Genomic DNA, 11,801 nt, shown 5'->3' with positions numbered 1-11,801 from the left:
TTTAATTCTTTTTAGTTACTTTTTATCATTTTGAATTTTCGGTTAACCCAATCACTTAGATATAGGAACCTTATCGACATAAAATTAGCGTTATCATTTGTTATATTTTCAGTTAATCCAAGTACTTAAATTTAGGGACCTTATCAACCTAAATTTAAAATTATTACTCATTATATTTCCCCCATTCATGATTATAATTATTATTTATTAACCGAAATTAAAAAATATTTTTATTATTTTCAATTTAAACATTCTGGGCTTGACAAAATTTAAGTGTTCACAATTAGAATATATTTTCCATATTCATTATATTACAAGTCATGATTAAGAACAAGAACTAATAAGAGTTGTGCATAGAATGGACAACTTCCTGAGTTATAATAATGTTGTCGCTGCTTTGCCTATTAGGGATGAAACTGCTCTAGAAGGGCCCAGTTAAAACATGCATGACACTCCTCAAACACGTAGCCAACATCTTAGTAATCACTTTATAAGATATGTTGCATAGATTGATTGGCCAAAACTGCTTGAGGTGGGAAGCTTGCTCAGTTTTAGGGATGAGGGTGATCAAAGTCTCATTCAGATCCCCCACCAAAGAGGGATTGATAAAGGCCCTTTTAACAAGATCACATAATTTTAAACCCACCACATTCCAATGATTTTGATAGAAGAGAGCATGGAGACCATTCTTCCCAGGAGCCTTAAAACCAATATGTTGTTCATCCTCATTGAAACATGTTTGATTGTGTTGAAAGTTGTGGTAGTTGCATAGTTAATATATAAGATATACAAGATTGCATTTAGGGAAGACTAAACATAAATACAATTATAAATGTGTGCTTAGGGATTATGTCCAATAATTTTTTTCCAAAAATATAAAGCTCAAATGGAAAAATATTAAAATATTTAATTTTTTTAATTAATGTTTTGGCATGATATGTTTTAATACAATTATATTAGCAAACTTCTAAAAAACAATGTTAAATCAGAAATAGTTTACCAACGAGTGTTGGTTCAAGTGGTACATGTTTGATTCTTCTTAAGCAAGTCTCGGATTCGAGTCTTGTGGATGGAAAAAATATCCTCTAGCAAAGTTAGCCCACATACTTCTGGATATTCCCAGCTCGGACATGATTTTGTGTATACATGTGTGAAATCCAAACAAAATCAAAAACAGTTTTCCCATAGAACACAAAAGGTCTTCCTCAGGAATTCAAGGATATGTTTGAATAAGATCATATACCAATACAAAATTATATTGATATAAGTATGTATTCGTATTTTTATTTTATTGTATAAAAGCATAAATTCAAGAACATTGATGAACATGTAATAATTATCCAATTAAAAGGATTCTAACAATTCCTCTGTCCAGGTTTAACAAGCGGGCTCGGAGCATTAAGCATCATTGCCACCTTGCTCTACAGACGTCATAGACGCATCAAAGAAGCTCAACAACGCCTAGCCAAAGATCGTGAACAAATTCTCAATGCCAGTGGTGGAGGCAGAGCAGCTAAACTTTTCACTGGCAAAGAGATCAAGAGAGCCACAAACAACTTATCCGGCAATCGCCTTCTCGGCATCGAGGCTATGGTGAAGTCTACAAGGGAATTTTCAAGATGGCACTGCTATTGCTGTCAAGTGTGCTAAGCTTGGAAATGCCAAAGGCACTGATCAAATCCTCAATGAGGTTCGTATATTATGCCAAGTAAACCATCGCAACCTAGTTGGTTTACTTGGTTGTTGTATCGAATTGGAGCAGCCTATTATGATTTATGAGTTCATTGAGAATGGTACTCTTCTTGTTGACTTGTTCACTTGCAAGATCAAATGCCTAATGGTCGTGGCTTGCTTACTTGGACTCATCGCCTTTGAATTGCTCGCGACACAGCTGAAGGTCTTGCATACCTTCACTTCATGGTTGTGCCTCCTATATACCATAGAGATGTAAAATCTAGTAATATTTTGCTAGACATGAAGCTGAATGCTAAGGTTTCGGATTTCGGGTTATCGAGGTTGGTTCAAACTGATATGAGTCATATATCTACATGTGCACAAGGGACCCTGTGGTACCTTGATCCTGAGTATTACATGAACTACCAATTAACCGAAAAGAGTGATGTTTATAGTTTTGGGGTGGTATTGCTTGAGATTTTGACTGCGCAGAAGGTGATAGATTTTAACAGGGCTGCAGATGATGTGAATTTGGCAGTTTATGTGCAGAGGATGGCGCAGTAAGAAAAATTGATAGAAGTGATTGATCCAATGTTGAAAAATAGAGCTAATGATATAGAGCTTGATAAATGAAGGCATTGGCGTTTCTGGCATTGGGATGCTTGGAGGAACGAAGACAGGACCATCGATGAAAGAAGTAGCAGAGGAGATTGAGTATATCATTAGTATTAACACTGCAAAGGAAGTAGAGAAGTAGTTTTTTATTGTATATTGCTGCTGGCAGGGTAAAGTTATTATATACTTGTTGTGTAATGGTGTTTTAAACATTTTGTCTATACTTATGAGTTATGACTGTGTTGTTGTTAGACTCTAAAATTTATGTTTAATGAATGAAAAGAAGTTATGCTTGATAGTACTTTCACTGCTTTACTAATAGTGGAAAATAAAATGCATATAACAGAAGAGAGTAAAGATTCATCAGAGAGTTTGGGGAACTGAAATTTTATTCCTCTACTTGTTACAACACAATACAAGAGCCTTGCTATTTATACTGAGGACTAACACATTTAGTCCCTGACTCAACTAACTAATTCCCAATATAGCAAACTAACTAACCAACTTTTGAATTACTATTTTAACATCCCCTTAATCCAAAAGTTACAATCAAAATGGAAATATCAAACTGACTAATGAAACCACAGAAAAACTGTAAGCAGAAAAAAAAAACCCACCCATAAGCCTCAATTTTGCGAGTCAATTGCAATAACTTGTGCCTTGTAAGTTAGTTGTCCTCTTCAAAAGATGTGAATCATTCTTGGCTCTTTGCTCTAACATATCATTGAAAGGTGAGGGGCACCTTACCTATTTCAAATCCCTCTTTCTCTTATTTTTTCTGAGTATGTGCTTATAAATTCTACCATGCAAGTCAGCATCGAAGAAACTTGAAATTATCTTCATTTTCGTAACATCAAACAATTACATATAATAAAGCATAGCAACAGCAAAATAAGTTAAGAGCATAATTAAGACTCTTCTGAAGTTAGAAAATAAAGATGCATCTCTTCTTAATTTGATACAATGCAAACTCATGTAAGATGAGAATTACCCTAGACCAGTTTTTATTTGCATAGTTAAGGTAAAAAAATTCTTTGATTTCTAAAGGAGAACAACAAAAACTGACATGAGTTAAAAGAATTACCTAGGATTGATAAGGTGGTCTGATAGTTATGGTGAAGAGTTCAAGGAATAGAGTGAATGAGGTTCAGGGTTGGAGTCTTACCCGCACCAAATTAGAAAAAGAGTCATAAAATGATCTGATAGTTAGGGTGAAGGGTTTAAGGAATTGAGTGAAGGAAGTTGAGAATTCGAGTCTCACCCACAACAAATACTAACATTTCTCTATCAAAAAAATTACCTAACATTGGGAGGTAGCAATTCTCATGTAAAAGCACCATGTACAGAAAAGCAGCCATAGATAACATAAATGACCCTCCCTATTAAATTGAACAATTTTAACCCCACAATCAAGACACAAGAAAAGTGAAAGAAAATAAATTACAGCCTAGTCACTCCTCTCTTCATGATGAGTGAGGTGAATTTTCTAATATCAAAAACTGGAAATCAAGTAAGGTGGTCTGATGGTGAAGAGGGCGGTCGCAAGGAATGGCGTGTAAGAGGTTGTGGGTTCGAGTCCTACCATCAACAAAAATGGGAGTTATAAGGGTGGTTTGATGGTAGGGTGTAGGAAGTTGAGGGTGGAGTCTCACCATAACAAAATACTAACTTATTAACAACTAACATACTAACAATTGCCGATAAAAAAAAAAAAAAGTAGCAAGGTCTTTGTGAGTGTAGCTAACTGCTTTGTCACCATCTACTACTTGTCCACTCCCTTTGAGAATCCTGCACATACAAATTAATACTTCCACTATCACTTATAAACAAAATCCTTTGTAAGACTTTCACTATGTTGATTATTAAAAAATCTAATTTACATTGATATTATGTACCTCATCGTGTAATTGTGATTAGTTAGCATCACTGAAATCGATCATGTTTAACAAAATAAGAGACTAAGAGCCCATTTTTGTTTAGGATTCTCAGAAAAAGTGATTCACTGTGAAAAGGCAAAAACATTCTTGCCAGAATCGCTTTCGCGAGAAGTTGCCTAAAAGCTAAATTTTAGTTTCCCCCCTCAAATAAACGTTTTAGTTAACTCCAACCAAACAAATATAATCCTCATTAGCGATTCTTTAAATAAAAATATATATTTTTAGGAAAAAGCCTAAACGGAAGGGCCCCAATGAAATTGAAGGTTTTCTAGGAAACAAGAATTTACAATTTCTTGAGTGTTATAATGACCAATCTGCTCTTACCATCTGGTTGTTAACAATCCATCAACTCCTACTGGACCCCGAGCATGAATCCTACTTGTACGTATTCCAACCTATAAAATTTCGCAATGGGATAATGAATTAAATCAACAGCCTTAGCACAAGAAATCGATAAATGGGAGTTATAAGGGTGGTTTGATGGTAGGGTGTAGGAAGTTGAGGGTGGAGTCTCACCATAACAAAATACTAACTTATTAACAACTAACATACTAACAATTGCCGATAAAAAAAAAAAAAGTAGCAAGGTCTTTGTGAGTGTAGCTAACTGCTTTGTCACCATCTACTACTTGTCCACTCCCTTTGAGAATCCTGCACATACAAATTAATACTTCCACTATCACTTATAAACAAAATCCTTTGTAAGACTTTCACTATGTTGATTATTAAAAAATCTAATTTACATTGATATTATGTACCTCATCGTGTAATTGTGATTAGTTAGCATCACTGAAATCGATCATGTTTAACAAAATAAGAGACTAAGAGCCCATTTTTGTTTAGGATTCTCAGAAAAAGTGATTCACTGTGAAAAGGCAAAAACATTCTTGCCAGAATCGCTTTCGCGAGAAGTTGCCTAAAAGCTAAATTTTAGTTTCCCCCCTCAAATAAACGTTTTAGTTAACTCCAACCAAACAAATATAATCCTCATTAGCGATTCTTTAAATAAAAATATATATTTTTAGGAAAAAGCCTAAACGGAAGGGCCCCAATGAAATTGAAGGTTTTCTAGGAAACAAGAATTTACAATTTCTTGAGTGTTATAATGACCAATCTGCTCTTACCATCTGGTTGTTAACAATCCATCAACTCCTACTGGACCCCGAGCATGAATCCTACTTGTACGTATTCCAACCTATAAAATTTCGCAATGGGATAATGAATTAAATCAACAGCCTTAGCACAAGAAATCGATAAATGGGAGTTATAAGGGTGGTTTGATGGTAGGGTGTAGGAAGTTGAGGGTGGAGTCTCACCATAACAAAATACTAACTTATTAACAACTAACATACTAACAATTGCCGATAAAAAAAAAAAAAGTAGCAAGGTCTTTGTGAGTGTAGCTAACTGCTTTGTCACCATCTACTACTTGTCCACTCCCTTTGAGAATCCTGCACATACAAATTAATACTTCCACTATCACTTATAAACAAAATCCTTTGTAAGACTTTCACTATGTTGATTATTAAAAAATCTAATTTACATTGATATTATGTACCTCATCGTGTAATTGTGATTAGTTAGCATCACTGAAATCGATCATGTTTAACAAAATAAGAGACTAAGAGCCCATTTTTGTTTAGGATTCTCAGAAAAAGTGATTCACTGTGAAAAGGCAAAAACATTCTTGCCAGAATCGCTTTCGCGAGAAGTTGCCTAAAAGCTAAATTTTAGTTTCCCCCCTCAAATAAACGTTTTAGTTAACTCCAACCAAACAAATATAATCCTCATTAGCGATTCTTTAAATAAAAATATATATTTTTAGGAAAAAGCCTAAACGGAAGGGCCCCAATGAAATTGAAGGTTTTCTAGGAAACAAGAATTTACAATTTCTTGAGTGTTATAATGACCAATCTGCTCTTACCATCTGGTTGTTAACAATCCATCAACTCCTACTGGACCCCGAGCATGAATCCTACTTGTACGTATTCCAACCTATAAAATTTCGCAATGGGATAATGAATTAAATCAACAGCCTTAGCACAAGAAATCGATAAATGGGAGTTATAAGGGTGGTTTGATGGTAGGGTGTAGGAAGTTGAGGGTGGAGTCTCACCATAACAAAATACTAACTTATTAACAACTAACATACTAACAATTGCCGATAAAAAAAAAAAAAGTAGCAAGGTCTTTGTGAGTGTAGCTAACTGCTTTGTCACCATCTACTACTTGTCCACTCCCTTTGAGAATCCTGCACATACAAATTAATACTTCCACTATCACTTATAAACAAAATCCTTTGTAAGACTTTCACTATGTTGATTATTAAAAAATCTAATTTACATTGATATTATGTACCTCATCGTGTAATTGTGATTAGTTAGCATCACTGAAATCGATCATGTTTAACAAAATAAGAGACTAAGAGCCCATTTTTGTTTAGGATTCTCAGAAAAAGTGATTCACTGTGAAAAGGCAAAAACATTCTTGCCAGAATCGCTTTCGCGAGAAGTTGCCTAAAAGCTAAATTTTAGTTTCCCCCCTCAAATAAACGTTTTAGTTAACTCCAACCAAACAAATATAATCCTCATTAGCGATTCTTTAAATAAAAATATATATTTTTAGGAAAAAGCCTAAACGGAAGGGCCCCAATGAAATTGAAGGTTTTCTAGGAAACAAGAATTTACAATTTCTTGAGTGTTATAATGACCAATCTGCTCTTACCATCTGGTTGTTAACAATCCATCAACTCCTACTGGACCCCGAGCATGAATCCTACTTGTACGTATTCCAACCTATAAAATTTCGCAATGGGATAATGAATTAAATCAACAGCCTTAGCACAAGAAATCGATAAATGGGAGTTATAAGGGTGGTTTGATGGTAGGGTGTAGGAAGTTGAGGGTGGAGTCTCACCATAACAAAATACTAACTTATTAACAACTAACATACTAACAATTGCCGATAAAAAAAAAAAAAGTAGCAAGGTCTTTGTGAGTGTAGCTAACTGCTTTGTCACCATCTACTACTTGTCCACTCCCTTTGAGAATCCTGCACATACAAATTAATACTTCCACTATCACTTATAAACAAAATCCTTTGTAAGACTTTCACTATGTTGATTATTAAAAAATCTAATTTACATTGATATTATGTACCTCATCGTGTAATTGTGATTAGTTAGCATCACTGAAATCGATCATGTTTAACAAAATAAGAGACTAAGAGCCCATTTTTGTTTAGGATTCTCAGAAAAAGTGATTCACTGTGAAAAGGCAAAAACATTCTTGCCAGAATCGCTTTCGCGAGAAGTTGCCTAAAAGCTAAATTTTAGTTTCCCCCCTCAAATAAACGTTTTAGTTAACTCCAACCAAACAAATATAATCCTCATTAGCGATTCTTTAAATAAAAATATATATTTTTAGGAAAAAGCCTAAACGGAAGGGCCCCAATGAAATTGAAGGTTTTCTAGGAAACAAGAATTTACAATTTCTTGAGTGTTATAATGACCAATCTGCTCTTACCATCTGGTTGTTAACAATCCATCAACTCCTACTGGACCCCGAGCATGAATCCTACTTGTACGTATTCCAACCTATAAAATTTCGCAATGGGATAATGAATTAAATCAACAGCCTTAGCACAAGAAATCGATAAATGGGAGTTATAAGGGTGGTTTGATGGTAGGGTGTAGGAAGTTGAGGGTGGAGTCTCACCATAACAAAATACTAACTTATTAACAACTAACATACTAACAATTGCCGATAAAAAAAAAAAAAGTAGCAAGGTCTTTGTGAGTGTAGCTAACTGCTTTGTCACCATCTACTACTTGTCCACTCCCTTTGAGAATCCTGCACATACAAATTAATACTTCCACTATCACTTATAAACAAAATCCTTTGTAAGACTTTCACTATGTTGATTATTAAAAAATCTAATTTACATTGATATTATGTACCTCATCGTGTAATTGTGATTAGTTAGCATCACTGAAATCGATCATGTTTAACAAAATAAGAGACTAAGAGCCCATTTTTGTTTAGGATTCTCAGAAAAAGTGATTCACTGTGAAAAGGCAAAAACATTCTTGCCAGAATCGCTTTCGCGAGAAGTTGCCTAAAAGCTAAATTTTAGTTTCCCCCCTCAAATAAACGTTTTAGTTAACTCCAACCAAACAAATATAATCCTCATTAGCGATTCTTTAAATAAAAATATATATTTTTAGGAAAAAGCCTAAACGGAAGGGCCCCAATGAAATTGAAGGTTTTCTAGGAAACAAGAATTTACAATTTCTTGAGTGTTATAATGACCAATCTGCTCTTACCATCTGGTTGTTAACAATCCATCAACTCCTACTGGACCCCGAGCATGAATCCTACTTGTACGTATTCCAACCTATAAAATTTCGCAATGGGATAATGAATTAAATCAACAGCCTTAGCACAAGAAATCGATAAATGGGAGTTATAAGGGTGGTTTGATGGTAGGGTGTAGGAAGTTGAGGGTGGAGTCTCACCATAACAAAATACTAACTTATTAACAACTAACATACTAACAATTGCCGATAAAAAAAAAAAAAGTAGCAAGGTCTTTGTGAGTGTAGCTAACTGCTTTGTCACCATCTACTACTTGTCCACTCCCTTTGAGAATCCTGCACATACAAATTAATACTTCCACTATCACTTATAAACAAAATCCTTTGTAAGACTTTCACTATGTTGATTATTAAAAAATCTAATTTACATTGATATTATGTACCTCATCGTGTAATTGTGATTAGTTAGCATCACTGAAATCGATCATGTTTAACAAAATAAGAGACTAAGAGCCCATTTTTGTTTAGGATTCTCAGAAAAAGTGATTCACTGTGAAAAGGCAAAAACATTCTTGCCAGAATCGCTTTCGCGAGAAGTTGCCTAAAAGCTAAATTTTAGTTTCCCCCCTCAAATAAACGTTTTAGTTAACTCCAACCAAACAAATATAATCCTCATTAGCGATTCTTTAAATAAAAATATATATTTTTAGGAAAAAGCCTAAACGGAAGGGCCCCAATGAAATTGAAGGTTTTCTAGGAAACAAGAATTTACAATTTCTTGAGTGTTATAATGACCAATCTGCTCTTACCATCTGGTTGTTAACAATCCATCAACTCCTACTGGACCCCGAGCATGAATCCTACTTGTACGTATTCCAACCTATAAAATTTCGCAATGGGATAATGAATTAAATCAACAGCCTTAGCACAAGAAATCGATAAATGGGAGTTATAAGGGTGGTTTGATGGTAGGGTGTAGGAAGTTGAGGGTGGAGTCTCACCATAACAAAATACTAACTTATTAACAACTAACATACTAACAATTGCCGATAAAAAAAAAAAAAGTAGCAAGGTCTTTGTGAGTGTAGCTAACTGCTTTGTCACCATCTACTACTTGTCCACTCCCTTTGAGAATCCTGCACATACAAATTAATACTTCCACTATCACTTATAAACAAAATCCTTTGTAAGACTTTCACTATGTTGATTATTAAAAAATCTAATTTACATTGATATTATGTACCTCATCGTGTAATTGTGATTAGTTAGCATCACTGAAATCGATCATGTTTAACAAAATAAGAGACTAAGAGCCCATTTTTGTTTAGGATTCTCAGAAAAAGTGATTCACTGTGAAAAGGCAAAAACATTCTTGCCAGAATCGCTTTCGCGAGAAGTTGCCTAAAAGCTAAATTTTAGTTTCCCCCCTCAAATAAACGTTTTAGTTAACTCCAACCAAACAAATATAATCCTCATTAGCGATTCTTTAAATAAAAATATATATTTTTAGGAAAAAGCCTAAACGGAAGGGCCCCAATGAAATTGAAGGTTTTCTAGGAAACAAGAATTTACAATTTCTTGAGTGTTATAATGACCAATCTGCTCTTACCATCTGGTTGTTAACAATCCATCAACTCCTACTGGACCCCGAGCATGAATCCTACTTGTACGTATTCCAACCTATAAAATTTCGCAATGGGATAATGAATTAAATCAACAGCCTTAGCACAAGAAATCGATAAATGGGAGTTATAAGGGTGGTTTGATGGTAGGGTGTAGGAAGTTGAGGGTGGAGTCTCACCATAACAAAATACTAACTTATTAACAACTAACATACTAACAATTGCCGATAAAAAAAAAAAAAGTAGCAAGGTCTTTGTGAGTGTAGCTAACTGCTTTGTCACCATCTACTACTTGTCCACTCCCTTTGAGAATCCTGCACATACAAATTAATACTTCCACTATCACTTATAAACAAAATCCTTTGTAAGACTTTCACTATGTTGATTATTAAAAAATCTAATTTACATTGATATTATGTACCTCATCGTGTAATTGTGATTAGTTAGCATCACTGAAATCGATCATGTTTAACAAAATAAGAGACTAAGAGCCCATTTTTGTTTAGGATTCTCAGAAAAAGTGATTCACTGTGAAAAGGCAAAAACATTCTTGCCAGAATCGCTTTCGCGAGAAGTTGCCTAAAAGCTAAATTTTAGTTTCCCCCCTCAAATAAACGTTTTAGTTAACTCCAACCAAACAAATATAATCCTCATTAGCGATTCTTTAAATAAAAATATATATTTTTAGGAAAAAGCCTAAACGGAAGGGCCCCAATGAAATTGAAGGTTTTCTAGGAAACAAGAATTTACAATTTCTTGAGTGTTATAATGACCAATCTGCTCTTACCATCTGGTTGTTAACAATCCATCAACTCCTACTGGACCCCGAGCATGAATCCTACTTGTACGTATTCCAACCTATAAAATTTCGCAATGGGATAATGAATTAAATCAACAGCCTTAGCACAAGAAATCGATAAATGGGAGTTATAAGGGTGGTTTGATGGTAGGGTGTAGGAAGTTGAGGGTGGAGTCTCACCATAACAAAATACTAACTTATTAACAACTAACATACTAACAATTGCCGATAAAAAAAAAAAAAGTAGCAAGGTCTTTGTGAGTGTAGCTAACTGCTTTGTCACCATCTACTACTTGTCCACTCCCTTTGAGAATCCTGCACATACAAATTAATACTTCGACTATCACTTATAAACAAAATCCTTTGTAAGACTTTCACTATGTTGATTATTAAAAAATCTAATTTACATTGATATTATGTACCTCATCGTGTAATTGTGATTAGTTAGCATCACTGAAATCGATCATGTTTAACAAAATAAGAGACTAAGAGCCCATTTTTGTTTAGGATTCTCAGAAAAAGTGATTCACTGTGAAAAGGCAAAAACATTCTTGCCAGAATCGCTTTCGCGAGAAGTTGCCTAAAAGCTAAATTTTAGTTTCCCCCCTCAAATAAACGTTTTAGTTAACTCCAACCAAACAAATATAATCCTCATTAGCGATTCTTTAAATAAAAATATATATTTTTAGGAAAAAGCCTAAACGGAAGGGCCCCAATGAAATTGAAGGTTTTCTAGGAAACAAGAATTTACAATTTCTTGAGTGTTATAATGACCAATCTGCTCTTACCATCTGGTTGTTAACAATCCATCAACTCCTACTGGACCCCGAGCATGAATC

General features: G+C 34.4%; 1 long non-coding RNA gene and 1 pseudogene across 2 annotated transcripts; one reads left to right on the top strand and one right to left on the bottom strand.

Annotated features, from left to right (window-relative positions):
- The first annotated feature begins 1,375 nt into the window (after positions 1–1,375).
- LOC109340876 lies at positions 1,376–2,540 on the top strand (annotated as a pseudogene).
- Positions 2,541–4,023: 1,483 nt separating this feature from the next.
- Positions 4,024–11,776, bottom strand: LOC109340877. 2 transcript variants are annotated; one of them, XR_002106854.1, is made up of 11 exons: positions 11,751–11,776; positions 10,951–11,021; positions 10,151–10,477; positions 9,351–9,421; positions 8,551–8,877; positions 7,751–7,821; positions 6,951–7,277; positions 6,151–6,221; positions 5,351–5,677; positions 4,551–4,621; positions 4,024–4,077 (listed from the first exon to the last, which is right to left on the bottom strand). It is a non-coding gene; the product is annotated as an uncharacterized LOC109340877 (long non-coding RNA). The 2 variants fall into 2 exon arrangements; XR_002106855.1 differs by lacking the exons at positions 4,024–4,077; positions 4,551–4,621 and adding an exon at positions 4,824–4,877.
- Positions 11,777–11,801: the final 25 nt, after the last annotated feature.

The sequence above is a fragment of the Lupinus angustifolius genome, unplaced genomic scaffold, assembly GCF_001865875.1.
Source record: "Lupinus angustifolius cultivar Tanjil unplaced genomic scaffold, LupAngTanjil_v1.0 Scaffold_276_23, whole genome shotgun sequence".
NCBI classification, from domain to species: domain Eukaryota; kingdom Viridiplantae; phylum Streptophyta; class Magnoliopsida; order Fabales; family Fabaceae; genus Lupinus; species Lupinus angustifolius.
Note: the sequence above shows the minus strand (reverse complement) of the source record. Positions and strands in the feature narration are given on the sequence as shown.